The sequence below is a fragment of the Homarus americanus genome, unplaced genomic scaffold (genome assembly GCF_018991925.1).
Source record: "Homarus americanus isolate GMGI-L3 unplaced genomic scaffold, GMGI_Hamer_2.0 scaffold31037, whole genome shotgun sequence".
Classification (NCBI taxonomy): Eukaryota; Metazoa; Arthropoda; class Malacostraca; order Decapoda; family Nephropidae; genus Homarus; species Homarus americanus.
Window position 1 is genome coordinate 6,987,379 of NW_024722227.1, and position 10,000 is coordinate 6,997,378.

Genomic DNA, 10,000 nt, shown 5'->3' on the forward strand with positions numbered 1-10,000 from the left:
AGGATGTATAGCGAGATAGGGTCCAAGGATGTTCGCTATACAGTCAACCCTCACTTTATGCGGTTAATATAACCCACAGGATACCGCGGAAAGTGAGAAACGCGTAAAGTGAACAACATATGGGATTAATTGAAATAGAGACCGGGCCGACCCCCAAATTCACTTTTTGACGACACAACTATGTTGTAGTAAAAATTTTATCTTAACTTTATGATGGTATGCACACACAATTAATAATTAAGAGAAATATCAATAATATTAGGTTTTTTAACACTTACATTAGTAGAAAAGATGGCTGGGCACACGGGGATGGGGGGTTGGTTCCAAGGCAGAGGGCAGATTATTGGCCCTCACCTGTATCACTTGTATCAATTGTATCACTATCCACCACAGAGGCTTGCAGGGCCTCTTTGTCAAACCCCTCAAAGTCCATATAAGTCCATATCCTCACTATAATTATCACTATCACTGACTTGGGCCGGCTGTGGTGGGATGGCGGGTGAAGAACTCGGTAATGTTTTGATGACTGGGCGACCTTGTGCGCTCCCTGCTCGCGCCGCTTACACAACATGGCGGATGGCGGGAGAGATGGCGGGAGGTTTGGATCCAAAAGTGGTGCGGCTCGCCAGCCGCTCTCCGCGTAAAGGGCTACACGCACCGCGGAATGTGAGCATTCCGGTTTCGGCAGGGTACCGCGTAAACGTGGAAACGCGGAATGTGGGACCACGTAAAGCGAGGGTTGACTGTATACTAAATCGCGATATATAATTACATGTAATCAATGGGGAAAATAGAGTTAGGTTCTGGAGGCCAATAAAAGTGACTAAACCTGACATAAAATGGCACAGTCTAAAGTTAGCAGAATATAATTTGCATTGCTAGAATCCTTGTAAGACAGTAAATAATTTGAATATAGACATCATATATTTTGCACAAGATAAAATTTTTTAGTCCTTTGTACTCAACTCTACTAAATAATTACTAAAATTTTTATGTCTAGTGCAAACTAGACCATGTTTAAATTCAAATTAATCACTATCTTATAAGAATTCCAGCAATGTTAATTATATTCTCTTAAGTCAATTCAATGTCATTTTATAAGAGAAATGTAAACTCACCCTATATGACAGATAAATATATACCACCAGGTAACCGTTGTCTGCACTCCAGCCCAGCTGTCATAATAAATCAACTCCCCTCCGACTTCCAGTAAGGGTGACTGTGGTTTTAAGCTTAAAGTTTTTACCTTATAAAATGTCACAGACTAAAATTAGCAGATTATAACTTGCTTTGCTAGAATCCTTGCAAGACAGCGAATAATTTGAATATAGGCATCATATATTTTGCACAAGAGATAAAATTTTTAGTCTTTTAGAGTACAGTATAGTCTTCATTTACGCGGTCAATTGAACCTGTGGAGGTCCATGTAAAACGAGAAACGCGTAAACGAAATAACAGAACATATGGGATTAATTGAAATAGAGACCGGGCCGACTCCCAAACTCCACTTTTTCCGACACAATACGTACGTTGTAGTAAAAATAACATCTTAATTTTATGATGGTATGCCCACAATTAATATTTAAGAGAAATATCAATAATATTAGGTTTTTTAACACTTACGTTAGTAGAAAAGATGGCTGGGCACACGGGGATGGGGGGTTGGTTCCAAGGCAGAGGGCAGATTATTGGCCCTCACCTGTATCACTTGTATCAATTGTATCACTATCCACCACAGAGGCTTGCAGGGCCTCTTTGTTAAACCCCTCAAAGTCCATATCCTCACTATCACTGACTTGGGCCGGCTGTGGTGGGTGGCGGGTGAAGAACTCGGTAATGTTTTGATGACTGGGCAACCTTGTGTGCACCCTGCCTGTGCCGCTTCCCGCTTAAATGACCAAATTTACCGCGTAATTAAAGCATTTACACTCTGGCAAGGCACTGCTTAAATGACCAAACGCGTAAACAAAATCCGCGTAAATGCAGACTATACTGTACATATAAGTACAGTCCAGCTTTTCAACTCATATTTTTGGGGTTATTTACGGGGTTTTTAAAAGTGATTCTGTCTTTATACAGTTTTTGGCTTTATGTGAGGTCCCAGGAACATAATCCCATGTAAGTTGAGTCTACTGTAAATAAATTTATTGCTTTATATACTGGAAAATTTCGATAATTTTGGTAGTATTGATAAATTTGAAGTATTTCCTGCCTGATTTCCCTCGCGGAATAAAAAAATTATCGCTATATATAGGAAAATGTCGATAATTTTGGTAGCCGCGATATAAAAAATCTTTATATGAAGTCTATATATATATCCCAACTCTACTGTACTATAGAACTGTACACATGATAAATGTTAAGTGAAAAATTTTATAAATATATAGAATAGTTTCAGTGATTGTGGTGTTAAAAAATACAATAAGTTACATACAGTGAGTTCTGCTATAACGCGTTTTGATAACGCGATTTTGCTCTAACGCGATTTATGAATTAGGAACGATATTTGTATAACGCGAACGCTTGTTTGCTATAACGCGATTTATGCTTACTATTTCTCCAATTTTGTGGTACAGTGGGGTATGCTATAACGAATCTAATTGGTTCTAGAACCTTGTTTGTTATAGCATTCGTTCGTTATAGGATTAATCCGTTCCAGGCCCCCAAATACAACCACTTAACACTGAAAAATATAATATAAAATTGTAAAAATTGTAAAAAAGTGCATAAATATGCATCTAAACCCCTGAAATAAAGAATATCATTAATATTTGTAATAAAAAAACAATAAATTAGAAAAAAAAAAAAATTAAATAATGTTCGTTGTAGGAGTTTCGTTCGTTATAGCATACCCCACTGTATTAACTGTGAATATAGTAAAGAATATCAACGAGAAGCGTTCTGGTGATAGAATTCCCGGTGATGATCGTAAAAGAAAGGATATAACACTTGAAGAGAAGCTCGATTTTATCAACCTCAAAATCACCCTTCTCCCCCATCAACTAAAGTGTTACATTTACTGTATGATTTCATTATTAGATATGAATGTAACATTTATTTAGACTGTGCTATCCTTTGTATTAGGCTAACTACTAAATTTTTTCGATTTCGAGTAATCTGCACCTAACCCTATTTTCTCCATAAGCCCTGTTATTTCTATTACGCGATTTTCTATAACACGATATTTTACATGAACACAATTATCGCGTTATAGGAGAACTACCTGTACCTGCTCACCAGTGCATTTGGTTGTAGCTTGTGTAAGATTACGGTAACTACTGTACTGTACTTTTTCATTGTTTTTAACACGAACCTATTCCTCCTATATGGTTTGCCCACATCCACAAGTCTTATAATCTGCATTTTTATATCCATTGTGCAGAGACGCAAAATCATACATTTTATCACGTCACCTGTAGGGCAAGTAAAAGAATAATTTTAGTCGCCCTCATAATTTTTAGTCTTTAAACTGATAAAAATAAAACCCAACATGCTTCTGTTTTCTTGATATTCATTGTTAATGTTATTTACCCGGTAATATCCGAAGTGATGTAAAACCATAAGCCAGTTATATTATTGGAAAGTTGCACTTCTAAATAAAACGTAATTTATTACAACCAATTACGTACCATATTTATTTTACAGCATCACATATGATTTTGTCAAGTACTTCCTCTATTTGGTCCTCATCCAACCCACTGTTGCAATCCAGTAAACTTCCACTATGCTGTATTCAGGGTCAACTCTAGCACTGGGCAGAGTTGTAAAAAGTACTGGACTCTCATACTTAAGTAAAAGTATTGTTACATTGGCAAAATGTTACTCAAGTAGAGGTAAAAGTATCCAAATGTCAATGTACTCAAGTAGAAGTAAAAAAGTTCTCATTCTTAAAGTACTGAGAATAAAAAGTAACAACAAAATAATTATTTGTCTCAAATATTAAAATGAATCCACAGTAAATTATATAAAAAAACAAATAGGTAACTAAAGATTAAAATAAAAGATACAGCATTACACATGTTTATTTTCAAATCTTTCTATTAAGATTATGTAATCAATAACCTATTCTCAAAATTATTGTTGTCCAATCAGGATCTTTTAGGCCTAAATATAAGCCCAGAATGACCTACTGAAAGAAAATACTGTACGTTCAGCCACTTTTCTCTTTACAATCACTTTCTTCCTTATCCACACAAGTATCAACGACATGGCCTTATGATCTGGCTGACATAATGTTGTCTCTGCTCGCATTAGGTTAGGAGAACTATCTGCCATATATCTGAGGTGGGGGATGACCCGCACTTCTCTTCCTGTAAACTGTAACTTTCCCAACACTATATGCCTTGACTGTCCCACTGCCAGGGACCTCCTACCACAGGGAGTCATTTATTCGTAATAATTGAGATTTAATTCTTGTATACTACCCATGCTTTGGTGGGTGCTTACTACCATTATCCTTAAATTATATCAGTATTGTCTCCATGTCACAAGTCATAACGTGTCCTGCAAAACACGAGTACCAATGTATTAGTCATTAGTGTCTCACCGCATGGTCTTGTGACTTGGCTTGCCGCCCCCTTGGGGTGTAATGAATTAATTAAATATATTAAATAATAAGCTCTACATGACTAAACAGATGCTCACAAGCAACAAATGCAGGTTGTGGGGTGTTAAGTTTGGGAGATAAGTCAAATAATGTCGGGAAAGACCTCAGTAGCTCCATTCCATCCCCTGGGCATTCCAAGTACTGTAGCTATCAAGCTCCTTCAATTGAAGAGTTTGTGGATGATTGTTACCTCCATAAAGACTGAGTTCTGACTAAGACTCACTGTGAACTGTCCCTCTAATTGGGGGAGTGGCTGTGGTGATGTCACTCTTCAATTCTAATTGAGGAGTGGCTGAATTTTTTGCACCACATAACATCTGGCAGGTGCTGACGAGGGGTACTTTGTGGGACTTAGTTATTTAAGCACAATATTAAAGACATTCAGCCATATATATATATATATATATATATATATATATATATATATATATATATATATATATATATATATATATATATATATATATATATATATATATATATATATATATAATTATATTAAGCATTGATAATTAGATGACTCAGTTAATAAGGAATTTTGACCATGTATGCATATATATAAGTATATATCATATATATATAATAATATATATATATATATATATATTATATATATAGTATATATGATATATGTACATGTAGTGTTATATATATGTATGATGTATATATATCATATATATGTATGTCATGTATATGTAGGTATGTATATTTATATAATTCAGTATATATATATATATATATATATATATATATATATATATATATATATATATATATATATTATATATAATCCCTTATCCGAAATCCTTGGGACCAGATGCATTTTGGTTTTGGGAATTTTTCGGTTTTCAGAATGGTCAGGTTTTTTTTTTTTTTTTTTTTACAGGGATCAGCCCACCTGGAGTTCTTAGTCCAACTCTCTTCAACATCCTCATGGAAAACTTGTGTCGGCTCCCCTTTCAAGAGGGTACCAAACTGCTATGCTATGCTGATGATTTAGCACTGATAGTAAAAGGCAGAAATCAAATCAGCAAAGTCCAAAGAGCACTAGACCTCTTCAGTGAAGAATGTATGAGTCTCGGGCTCAAGATATCAATCCCAAAATCGAAAGCCATGAGGATTGGACACAATGAGCCGGTGACACAACTGCAAATACAAGGTATTGCCCTACAATGGGTCAATGTATACAAATACCTGGGCATCTGGATTGACAAAGGCCTCAAATTTGACACTGAGATAAATTATCTAAGAGACAGAATAGTCAAGAGAGTCAACACGATGAGAGCCATGAGAGGACCCAAGGTGGGTGCGGGACATGTAGTCCTAAGAACGCTATATATACACGCCATTCGATCATTAACAGACTATGAGACACCGGCTCTTAACACAGTGTCTGAGCGGCAGTAGGAGAAATTGGAGGTTGCCCAGAATAAAGCTATGAGTCATTGTCAAGGCACCAATGTGGACAAACATTGAAAACTTACACATGGAGACAGGTCTCACATCTCTCCAAACCAGGGCGGAACTATTAACAGCGTGCTTTGCAACAAAACTGATTACCAGGGTTCGGGAAAGTGACATCAAGAATGTTCTCTTACGAGCACTGAACCTTAACAATGAGTCTAGACTACAGCACCCCAGCACCGTGGGAGTCCCCGCCAGCAGTCTTCAACATTCTACAAACTGGGACAAGAAAGGCTGACTGTAACCCACATGAGCTCCGACAGGTAGCAGAGAGAAACATGAAGGCTCTAACACCACACAATAGTACAGACGGTTCCGTAGAGCCCACCAGTACGAAGGCAGGAGCAGCCTTCACCATAGGAGGAGGTAACACGTGCCTTTGGAGAACCTCAGATGGATGCTCTACTTTGCAAGTTGAGCTAGCTGCCATACTTGGAGCCCTAAGACACGCTTCCATAAACAATCAACAAGGCATTGTAATACACACTGACTCACAATGTGCTATTGAAGCACTACAATGCAGAGAGCCTAGAGACAACATTCATCTCATAACATCCGTTGTTGGCCTACGGCAAGGGTTAAAACTACAAGATCGGCAAGTTATCATTAACTGGGTGCCCAGTCATATCAGAATCCCAGGGAATGAACGAGTTGATGCTGCTGCCAAGGCTGCGTTAGGACAGCGAAACATTGAGATGAACATCCCGTCCAGTCAGGAGCAGATGAAGAAGACCACAATAACACGAACTGCCCAGTGGTAAATAGGCAAACATAGAAGATTAACACCAGTATCACGATCGGCCAGGTGGTGCTATCTGGTCACGAATTATGAGAGACCACCACTCATGAAGGATATAACAAGAAGGGTAAAAGTCAACTTCCACCGACTAAGACTGGGATACCCATGCATTTGGGAAATCATTGTACAAGTAACAGCAGAGCAGCGCATGTGCAAGACCTGTGACAGCGGAGCCAAAAACTCACTGCCGCACTACCTCAGAGTGCCCTGGAATACATTTAGCTAGGAGAAACATACAACCCCCCTATCACAGTAGAGAAGGTTGCTAAAATGCTAACCACTAACCACTCAAGAAACCCTACAGTTTCTTACCGAGCATCCACCCCCCACGCTAGTGGTGGAGATGTACAGTTAACTAAAATGATGCTAGTGTTTTATCCCAGCAGTGGGTGGACGGGTGGACCAGCATTTTAGCTTAAGGTCCGCGTAGGTAATATTCCCACCCAAAAAAAAAAAAAAAAAATCATGTGAAGATCACTCTACTCAACGCTCTCAAATCAACAAGACCTCTCAACTAGCTCCTCACCACACAGCAACTCCCTAGCACTGCACTGTACATACTATATATAGTATACAGAAAATGCCATTGTGAGGTTCCATTCTTACCTCCATCCTTAGTGCGAGATCTCCTACGTGTATGTATATATATGTGAGCCTATCAAAGAGAAGATAAGACAAACAGAGAAATTTGACAACTGGCCACACGTACAGTACGCTACAATTGGTGACCCCCGGAGTGACGCACTCACACAGGATGAATGAGAAACGGATCACAACATTGAAGACTGGCTAATCCACATGGAGGCAGCTCTCATCGGCTCAACAGCTACAGACGAAGAGAAGTACGTTGCCCTGGTCTGTTCCCTGCCCACAGAAGTCGCCACACAAGTCTCAGAAGTCATCACTAAGCCCCCAGATGACAACAAATTCACAGTTCTACGAGACGCTCTCAAGAGGCGATACCAGCGGCCTGACACCAATCTCCTGCAAGACCTATCCAGTCTCTCCCTCGGCAACTCAACGCCTGCACGTCTCTGGGACGAAATGCGGAGACTGAACTCCCGCCACACAGGCAGGCTTCCTGACATTATCCTGCGCCAGCTTCACACTCAGAAGCTCCCTGCAGAAGTTCGTCTCACCCTATCGGCATTGGACTACTCTACAACCCCGGCGACCTAAGCAGCCACGGCAGACAGAGTATTCCATGAATACACTGCTGTACGCCATGCTGCCACGGACAACTCAGCGGCCACACTGTCACTTTCCTCCGGTTTCATCAACCAGATCAACGCCCCTCAGAGAAGTAGCATTCCACCAGACAAACAAGACAAGGGACCTGCTACAATCTCTACACCTCAGAATGGACACCCTCGAGCAGCTCTGCTCCTCAATGCCTGCTGCTGCGCCTGTTCCTGACCCACGCATTGTGTCCTACCAACCCTGACAGCCCTGTCCTGCCTTAGACGCAGCCCCCAGCACAGTGTACCTACCTTCTGTTGGTACCATCAACATTTTGGTGCTAACGCTAGACGCTGTGAGGCTCCCTGCAACTACACGAGGAAGTGATGTCAACGGGGGTTGGTAAACGCCACTACCTCCTGTCACTTCAGGCGTCTCACCGCTGCATGTCATCGACCATCCATGGACTCAGTCACCCAGTGCCTGGCCTACCAGTCCTCTTAAGATACATCAACACACACAGGCTCCCTTAGAAACCTTCCCTGTACTCAAAGGACGCTTCCAGGTGGTGCACCTCAACATCGTGGGACCTCTTTCATCATCCTGCAGCAACACCTACATCTCCACCTGCATTGACCGTTTCACCGGGTGGACAGAAGCCATTCCCATGCCTAATGCTACAGCAGAGTCATCCGTCCGCGCCTTCCTGTCTGGTTGGGTCTCCCATTTCGGTCCTCCACGACTGTCATCACTGACCGAGGAGTCCAGTTTGAGTCACAACTCTAGCATAGTCTTCTGCAGTTCCTCGGCACTTCCAGGCACAGCACTACTGCTTACCACCCTCAATCCAAAGGCATGGAAGAGTGGTTTCATCGTCAGCTGAAGGACGCCATCAAGGCACAGCACAACCCCTACAGCTGGACAGATGCTCTACCCTTAGTGCTCCTTGGCATCCACGCGTCACACAAAGAGGACACGCCAGCCTTCCCATCGCCCTGAACACATTCATCCTGCACCTCCTTCGCCAGTCTGCCGACCATTGCCGCTTGCAGCACCATCTCGCCCACAACATTTCTGGGTACCCTCTTTTCATCCTCAGGTACCTACTGCTCCTGACACGGACCCTGCTCCTGACTTGGACCCTGCTCTGGATGAGGATCCTGCATCCGGACCTACGGACCCAGACACCCCACCTGGCACCCCTGAGGACTTTGCACCTGCCGCGAGAGAAGCACCACATTCCTCGCCTGTTCAACCTTCTCTCATCTACAACCCTCCTTCTCCCACAGATTCCGTGTCACTTGACGGAGTCATCTCCCGTAGCGGCCGATTGATTCACACCCTCGCCCGTTATGTCTCACACCTGGGATACAACCCTGCCGACAACAAGTCTCCTGCAGCGCTCGGAGGGGAGGGGGAGTATTGTAGTGGATACTCTCCCCTACAACTGCTGGTTGATCACTTGCCGTCTGCTTACCAGCCAACCAGCGACGAGTTCCGAATGTGACGGGCCTGACTCTCGGACCGCGCGGTGATTGGCCCGTTACCACCTTCACCTTAATCAATGAGCAGCGCCGCTCACTTCACACCTCTCCAGCCGATCCCGCAGAAGCATACAAATACTCCCCAGCCTTGCCTTGAAGATCGAGCTACAACCTAATCACGCAAGATGTAAGTTCAAATATAATTACAGTGATCCCACGGTTAACAAGATTTCAGTTAACGAATTACCTCCCATAAGATTTTTAACTTCGGTTAACGAGCAATCCCTCAATTAATGAGTTTTTAACGAGCGCCCCTCCACATGTTTTCGCTTGCATTTGACGGTCCACCAGCTGTAGTATTAGTCCGCCAATACAGTAATCGGTTCTAGGGCTTAAATTCCTTACTGTTTTAGTAAATATCAAGAAGTTTGTACTATTCAATAATTTTAAAAGTTTTATATTAATTTT

The 10,000-nt window shown here is 41.5% G+C and overlaps 1 protein-coding gene across 1 annotated transcript in view; it reads left to right on the forward strand.

Annotated features, from left to right (window-relative positions):
- LOC121862344 (pancreatic triacylglycerol lipase-like) overlaps positions 1 to 9,851 on the forward strand; it is a 70,205-nt gene extending 60,354 nt beyond the window's left edge. Inside the window, exon 10 of the transcript XR_006088214.1 lies at positions 9,338 to 9,851. The gene's annotated coding sequence lies outside the window, so the exon portion shown is untranslated. The remainder of the gene's footprint in view (positions 1 to 9,337) is intronic.
- The last annotated feature ends 149 nt before the right edge of the window (positions 9,852 to 10,000 follow it).